The 9,367-nt window shown below is 28.8% G+C and overlaps 1 protein-coding gene across 2 annotated transcripts in view; it reads right to left on the bottom strand.

Moving 5' to 3' along the window:
* The window catches only part of LOC117167800 (homeobox protein ceh-30-like), a 39,892-nt gene that overhangs the window by 567 nt on the left and 29,958 nt on the right, over window positions 1-9,367 (bottom strand). The window lies entirely within an intron of this gene.

Raw genomic sequence — 9,367 nt, 5'->3', positions numbered from 1 at the left:
TTATATGATATCGAATTTTCCACAAACTGGTTAAATTTTCAACGAAAGATTTATTTTTGAATAAAATGATAAAGATACTAAACAAATAAATCAAGTGAAAACACGAATTTCTCAGAAGAAACTTGAATTTTCGACAAAAAAGTTAATTTTAAACCAAGAAAGATGAATTTGCAACCAAAACCGATGAATTTTTAGTCTATAAGGACGAATTTCTCTATAATTTTTTTTTTGACGAAACAGTTACATTTTTGTCCCAAAAAGATGAATTTTAAACAAAATGATTGCATCATCCAAAAGTTCGAATTTTCAAATACAAAAGAATTTTCAAACCAAAAAGAGGAATTTTTTTAAAACAATTGAATTTTCAACCCGAAATTTTGAATTTGTAACAAAAAATATTAATTTTATACACAATAGCTAAATTTTCAAATAAATAGTTGAATCTTCCACAAAAAAGAACGAACTTTCTACTTGAAAAAGTTGAGTTTTCAACCTGAAAAGATGAATTATTCTCAACGAAAAATTTTAATGAAGAGGTTAATTTTAAATTAAAAATATTAATTTCCAACCAAAAATAAATTAATTTAAATTTAATTAATTGATTATAATTATCATTATATTGTAATTATTATATTTTAATTTTTTGTTGAGTAATTTAAGTTAATTAAATATAATTATATAATTATTATATAATAATTAGTTAAACAAAATTAAAAATTAAAATGGAATTAAATAAAATCGAATTTTCTACAAAAAAGAGATTTTTAACAAAATAGTTCAAATTTCAACCAAGTAGTTAAATTTTCAAAACAAAAAGACAAAATATTTAAACCACACACGAATTTCCAAGAAAAAAGATGAATTTTCAAGTAATCAATTGAATTTTCGACGAAAAAAGATTAATTTTAAACAAAGTAATTTAATTTTGATCCAAATGGTCGAATTTTCAAATGCAAAAGATTGACATTTAAAAATCAAGAGAAGATACAAATTTTTTAAGAAATATTAAACCAAGAAAGATCGATTTAAAAAAATTATTTCTTTAAAAACAAGTTGAATTGTTGGTCTAAAAAGTTGAATTTTCAACCAATAAATTGTTTTTAACTACAAAGATGAATTTTTTACAAAATATTGTCAATTATACTTTTCGAAATTCAATTTTAGTTAGTTTCCAATTTAATAATTTTATATTTAAATTTTACAACCACTATTACTTTTTTTTAATCTGAAAAATGTTCCAATATGTTCGACATTTTAAACTCAGTTGACAAACACAATTTTTTTATTGCACAATTTCATACTTTCTTTGATTTTTAGCGGTTTCCATTTTAGAATTCTGAATTTTTATAGTAAACGCTAAATTTGTAATTTTTCCTTATAATAAGTTTAAATGTTTTTGTTTGAATTCGTCTAATCAATTATTATGTTAAATCCAAATTTTTTTAATTTAATAAAAAATTAGATTTCTAGAATTTCAGAAGCTTTTAGATTGAAATATTTAATTTAGTTTTCAATTTTAAATTATCAAGTTTTAATCGATTTGAATTTAAATTTATTAAAATTCAAAATGTTGCATTTTTAAATGATTCAATTTTGAATTCTTTTAATTAAGAAATCATTAAATTTCGAGAATTTTTAAGAAAATACCGGATTTTTCTACTAAAAAGTCCAATTTTTAAATAAATACATTATTTTTCAACCGAATAGTTTTTCTACAGATTGGTTGAATTTTCAAACAAAAATATGAACTTTCAACTAACAAAAGAAAGATTTGTCGTAAAAGATGAAATATTTAATTTTTCAAACAAGTTGAATTTTAAACCAAAAAATTAATTTTCACCCAAGAAGATTAAATTTTCTGCGAAAGAAGACGAACTTTTAACAAAAACGTAGAATTTTCAACGAAATAGTACTTTTTATTTCGAACAATTTTTTAGAATAATTCAATTTTAAAGGTTTAGAATTTGTCTAATCAATTTTTATTTGAAATCAAAATTTTTTAATTTAATAAAAAATTAGATTTCTAGAATTTCAGAAGATTTTAGATTGAAATATTTAATTTAGTTTTTGATTTTAAATTGTCAAGTTTTAATGGCATAGAATTTAAATTTATTAAAATTCAAAAGTTTGCATTTTTAAATTATTCAATTTTAAATCCATTTAATTAGAAATCATTCAATTTCGAGATTCTTAAATTAAAAAAAAAATTATTCAATTCTGAACGCTTTAAATTAAAAATGAAACAATTTTAACATCTTCCTAAAAAAATTGTCAAAATTTCTCGAAATTTTAGGAAAATATTGTATTTTTCTACCAAAAAGTCGAATTTTTAAAGAAATGCATGATTTTTCAACCAAATAGTTTTTCTATAGATTAGTTGAATTTTAAACCAAAAAATATGAATTTTCAACTAACGGAAGATAAATTATTTGTCAAAGATAAAATATCTAGTTTTTCAATGTAGTGAAACTTCTAACCAAGTTGAATTTTTAACAACAACAAAATTCATTTTCAGCCAAGAAGATTAGATTTTCTGATAAAGAAGACGATCTTTTAAGTAAAATCTAGAATTTTGAACCAAATAGTTGATTCTTCAAAGAAGAAATATAATTTTTAAACAAAATTCAAAAAGATCCATTTTCAGTTAAAAAATTAATGTTCGACCAAATAAATGAATTTTAAACCAAGAAGCTTTATTTTATAGCAAGATAAATGAATTCTTAACTCAAAAAGAATACATTTTTAACAAAAAATGGAAAAGTTTAATTTCCAGTTTAAAAAAAGTAATTCTCCACCTAACAGATGAATTTTTAACAAATTAGTTAAATTTTAAACAAAAAAAAAAGAATGAATTTGCAACAAAGTAGTTTTTATTCTTTTTGTTAAAAATTCAGTTCATCTGAATTCATCTATTTGGTAGCAAATTTAACTATTTCATTCACGATTTTTTTTTTCGTTTGAAAGTTAATTTTTTATTGAAAATTTAACTATTCTATTTTAAATTGAAAATTTATCTGCTAAGTGAAAATTCATCTTTTTGATAAAAAATTAATCTTTTTATTTGAAACTTCATATGTTGAGTGAAAAATTAATTTCTTTGGTTTAAAACTCGTGTTCTAGTTAATAATTAAATTTTGAAACTGAAAATGTAACTATTAACTTTTCGCCTACAAATTTGTTTTTTCAAATGAAAATTTATTTATTTAGTAGAAAACTCGTCTTGTTGGGGTTGAAAATTTTATATTCTCGGGTTGAAATCTCAATTGTTTTACAATAAATTTTCCTTTTGTCTTAAAAATTCAACATTGTTGGTGACATTTTTTTCTTTATTGAACTGGTTGCAAATTCTTATTTTTTGGTTGAATCTAACTATTTTTGATTAAAAATTTAAATATTTTACTCTGGAAAATGTACCATTTTAAGTTTTTTGCATTAACATTACTGCAGCTATACCGCTGTTTTTATATATAAAAGAAAAATTTAGAAGGGTAAGGGAAATAAATAAATTGGTCAGGGAAAAGAGCAGGAATTTCAAAATTGGAATTTGGTAGCAATACTAATGTTAGGCCCTCTTTACGGCATGGCAGAAACGCTAAAATGGACGGTATGTAATATATCATAATTAAAAAATCGACGCCTCTCTGGTCCGTTGCCATGAGGTTGCACATAAGTTGCAACTGGAATAGTGAAACACCCTGGAACGAAGAAACTGCAGAGAAGGAATGGAGGATGGGGACTAGCTATCGCGGCTCGTTAAGTTTGAGAAATATTGTGACAGTTATGTCTGCGTGTCTCCTTTTCTCTGATCTGTCGCTTTTCATGCGTATATATACGCTCCCTCACTTTCTCCCCTTTACCAAGATTACTCGGATAATTATCTCACTCAATATAGAAATGATACATATATACAATATATTTTAGGGACACTTTATTCTTAACTTTTATTTTTTAGGCATTTAAAGTATGTATTCATTTTTAAAGATTATAAACTTCCCTCTGCGAAGGAGAGCATTAAGTGGGATTAAAGAGTTAATGACATTTAATTCCATACTCCTCTTTCCTATCCGAGCCTATCTCTCTACTTTCCACCTTTATCTTTTTTATCTAGTCAATAGAGATTCATTACTATCTCTTTCTATCCCCTCTTTCCTCTCTCAGCCTATCTCTCTACTGTCCACCTCTATCTTTTTCAATTTCTTTGTCAGTCCACATTCAACACTATCTCTTTTCATCCACTCTTTACTATCCCAGCCCATCTCTCTCCTATCGACTTTTATCTTTTTATTCACTCATTCACTCTTATATCTCTCTGTCGCATCTTTCCTATCCTAGCCTATCTCTCCACTATTAACCTCTATCTTTTTCTATCTATTTATCAATCTACTTTCACATATATCTCCTAACACCATCTCTTTACTATCCCAGCCCATCTCTCTACTATCCACTAATATCTTTATCTATCTCTTTGAAAAAGTTCATTCACTCCAATCTCTTTCCACTTCCTCTTTCCTATCCTAGTCTATATTTCCATTATCCTCTAATCTTTTTTATCTCTTCATTAGTCCACATACACTCATGTCTCTTTCCACGCCCTCTTTATTATCCTAGCCTTTCTCTTTACTATCTTCCTCTTATCTTATTATATCTCTTTCCATCCCCTCTTTCCTTTTCTGGCCAATCTCTACTGTTTACGTATATCTTTTTCTCTCTCTTTATTAATCCGCATTCACTTCTATTTCTGTTGATCCCTCCTTCCCTATCCTTGCCTATCTCTTCACTATCCACCTCTGTTTCATTATTAATTCACTTTTACTTCTATCTCGTTCCATTTCAAATTTCTTATCATAGCCTACCTCTCCACTATTCACCTTTAGCCTTTTCTATCTCTTTATCAATCAACATTCACTCCTATCTCTTTCCACTCCATCTTTTCTATCCCAGCCTATCCCTCTACAATCACTTCTATCACCTTATACCTCTTTCTATCTCTTTGCAAATGCATATTCACTACTATGTATTTCCATTCCATCTACCTTATACCAGCCTATCACTCTACTATCGCAATTCACCACTTTTACCTTTTTCTATCTCTTTGTCAATTTACATTTACTTTTATCCCTTCACATCTCCTCTTTCCTATCATAGCCCATCTATCCTCTGTCCTCCTTTACCTTTTGCTATCTCCTCATCAATTCACAGTCACTTCTATTTCTTTATCGATCCAATTTCACTCTTATCTTTTCCAATGCCCTCTTTCCTATCCTAGCCTATCGCCCCACTATTCTCCTCTAATCTTTTTCTGTCTCTTTCTCAATTCACATTTACTCCCATCTATTTCTAACCCTCTTTCCCATATCAGCCTATCTCTCTACTATTTCTACTTTTCACCACTATATTTTTCTATCTCTTTATCAGTACACAATCACTCCTATCTCTTTTCACTTTCTCTTTCCTATCCAAGCCTATCTTTCCACTATCGTCCTCTTATATTTTTCAACCTATTTATTAATAAAAATGCACACTTATCTCTTTCCATCCCGCTTTTACTATCCTAGTCTTATCTTTTCACTATCCACTTCAATCTGATTTATTAATCCACATTGACTTCTATCTCCTTGTCTACAAAAACAGTCTATATTTACCACTTTTTAAGGTTTGTTTAATTATTTAATAATTTTTAATCATTTAGTGTACAGTTTCAACTCAACTTGGCTGGCGGAAGCCTGCAGCAACTAGGGTAGCATTAACTAGCATTGCCATTATTAATATTCTATTTCACTAAAAGAATTTAATGGCATTAACTGAGTGGAAGTAAAAAAAACTCACTTTAATGCCTTTATTTTTATCCGGGTTCAAAATGATAGAAGCCAAACAGGTCGAATTCCAATAAAAGGATTCAAGCATTAAATTTTTTATGCTCTCGATGATCTCCTTCTTACAGGCTTAAATGACTATTTTTTATTAAAATTAAATAAATTGGACACTGTTATTATATATGCTGTATATTGGGGCTAAGTAGGGCATGTGGGGGAAAGCGGCCCACCCTTGATTACACTTTTCTGAATGCGATATTTGCTTCTTCTAAGTAAAAAATATATAGGCTTGCAATTGACAATTGTAAAAATAAATTGCAGAACCTTGGAGTAGAAATATCACTTCGATCTTTTTTTCAATCTGTTATTTTACATTCATTTCTATCTCTTTCTATCACTTTTTTCTATCCTAGTCTATTTCTCTACTATACACCTCTATCGTTTTCTATCTCTTTGTCATTCTACATTCACTCCTATATCTTCCCGACCGCTCTTTCCTATCCCATCCTATCTCTCCACTATCTACCTCTACATATCTTTTTCTAGGTCTTTGTTAATCCACATTCGCTCTTATCTCATCCAAATCCATCTTTTCTATCCTAGCCTATCTCCCCACTATCCACCTCTACATATCCTTTTCTATCTATTTGTCAATTCATATTTACTCTATTCTAATCCAATTCCATCTTCCCTATTCTAATCTATCTCTCCACGATCCATCTCTACCCTTTTTTTTATCTTTTTGTCATTCTAGATTCATTCCCATCTTTTTCCAACCCCTCTTTCCGATCCTAGTGTATCTATTACTATCCACGTCAATCTTCTTTTATGTCTTCTTTATTATAAATTCATTTCTACCTCTTCCCCTCCCCTTTTTCCAATCATATCCTATTGCTTCACGATCCACATCTATCTTTTTCTATTTCTTTGTCATTCTACAATCATCCCTATCTCTTCTAATTTAATTTTTCCTATCTTAACCTATCACTTTCTTATCCTAGTCTATCTCTCTACTATTCATCTCTACATATCTTTTTCTATCTCTTTGTCAACCCATATTTATTCTTCTCTCATCCAATTGCAACTTTTCTATCCTAGCCTATTCCTCTACTGTCCATCTTTATCTTTTTCCACCTCTTTGTCATACCAATCCTAGCCTATCTCTCCACCATCAACCACTATCTTTTTCTATTTCTTGTCATTCTACATTCATCCATATCTCTTCTAATTAAATTTTTCATATCCTAGCCTGTTTTCACTATTCACCTCTTTTTTTCTATCTCTTTGTCAATCCATATTTATTCTTCGCTCATTCAATTCCATTTTCCCTATCCTAGCTTTCTCTCCACTATCCATCTCCATCTTCTTATGTATTTTTTTATTCTAGATTCATTCCTATCTCTTCCTATCCCATTTTTCAAATCCCCGCCTATCTCTATACTAACACTTCTATCAATTTTTCTATCTGTTTGTCATGCTAGACTCGTTCCTATCTCTTCCTGTCCCATTTTTCCAATCCTAGCCAATCTCGAGTATCCACCACTATCTTATTCTACTTCTTCGTAATTATAAACTCTGTACTATCTCTTTCCCTCATCTTTACCCTATCCCTAGCCTATCTCTCCACTATTCACCTTTTTACTATTTCATTGTCATTATAAATTCATTCCTATCTCTATCTCATAATCTACCTCTTCATTATCCACCTCTAGCTTTTTCTATCTCTTTGTCATTTTAAATTCATCCCTATCACTTCGAACTACTTTTTTCCTATTTTAGCATATCCCTCCACTATCCATATTATTCGTATCCTAGCCTATCTCTTCACTATCCACTTCTATCTTTTTCTAAAATTCGGTCTGTTTTTCTATAATCCTAGCGAATCTCCACAATCCACCTCTATCTTCTTCTATCTCTTCGTCATTATAAATTTAGTCCTATCTCTTACCCTCGCAGTTTTCTAATCCTAACCTACCTCCAATATTCACCTTTTTTCTACCTCTTTGTCAATCGAGATTCACTCTTATATCATACAAACTTCTCTTTTCCAATCCTAGCCTATCTCTCCTCTATCCATCTCTATCTTTTTCTATCTCTTTGTCATTATGCATTCATCCCTATCTCTTTCCATCTCATCTTTCCTATCCCAGCCTGTCTGTAAAGCTTGTCTTACTTGTTTTTTTTTTCTTCAAGAAAGATATAGCTATCCAACTGGTTATGAATAATATCTTGAAAAGTTAATGGGTGTGATTTATAGAAGAATGCAGTCTGCTAAGTTGGTGAGACTGTGTGGGATAGGAAGCTAGTCAGCAGATGTGTATGCAAAAAAGGGTGGGTAGGTGCTAATTGGTCGTGCACGGGGTGGCGATCTTTCCCCATGGCACCATGGTTTGGCGCCTGCACAATACACATATGGCGCCCCACGATTCTCTTGACACCATAATTCATCGCTCGTTGATCTCCAGCTCTCCGGCAGAACCCCGGGAAACAAGCTTTTAAACTATATCAGGTGCCGAACTCTGACGATCTTGCGGAAGTAAGCGACGCTATCATGATTTATCAAAAACATACATCCGCTTTCAGGATTAGAACTTATAAATAATTTCAACCACTCCTTTAGAAAGAATCCCTTTCTCTTAAGAGCAGCTTTATTAGCCGATTTTTTAAATACTGTACAACTCGTAATAAACATTAAATTAAACTGTTTTTGAATAAAAAATAATTGGTGAATATACTTGTAATAATTTGTTCCCTCATTTTCATTAATAACAAATAATCTTTTGTTGTTAAGTGAATTAAAAATAATAATTCAGGACTTCATTAAATCATTAGCTATATTAGATCTCTGCATAAAATTATGGTGAATTACTCCATCTAGATGCAAGCAATTTTCAAACCAAAACGATCACTTTTTAATCAAGTTGTTTTATTTTCACCTGTAATGTTGCGTCTCAAAATAAATAAATTTTTAACAGAGTAGTTTCACTCTCAACCAAGTAGTGGGATTTTCAACCAAAAAAAATGAATTTCAAACTAAGAAGATTAATTTTTTACCAAAAAGGATGAGAAATTTTAAACAATAGAATGACATTCTCAAAATTTTAAAATTTCAAATAAAAAAAGTTTAGTTTTAACCAAATAGTTGAATTTTTATTCACAAACATGCATTTTTAATCAATTAATAGAACTTTCAAACAAGAAAGAGCTACTTTCAACCAAGAAGTTGAATTCTCAACTAAAAAAGTTAAGTTTCAACAAAGAAAGTTAATTTTCTATCAAAAATGACATATTCTCAACAAAATATATGAATTTACACACAAAAAAAATTTTTACAACATTTTAAAATTTTTTACAACGTAAATTAATTTTGAACCAAAAAGATTAATTTTCTAACAAAAAGACGAATTTTTTACTAACTACATCAATTTTCAATTTGCTTATGAAGTTTTAATTCATTAATATAATTTCAAACTAAAAAAAGGAACTTTTAACCAATTAATTGAATTTTCAAACAAAATATTTAAACAAAAAGATTTATTTTCCACTAAAAACAC

The sequence above is a fragment of the Belonocnema kinseyi genome, chromosome 2, assembly GCF_010883055.1.
Source record: "Belonocnema kinseyi isolate 2016_QV_RU_SX_M_011 chromosome 2, B_treatae_v1, whole genome shotgun sequence".
NCBI classification, from domain to species: domain Eukaryota; kingdom Metazoa; phylum Arthropoda; class Insecta; order Hymenoptera; family Cynipidae; genus Belonocnema; species Belonocnema kinseyi.
This window is presented reverse-complemented; position numbering and strand designations above follow the sequence as displayed.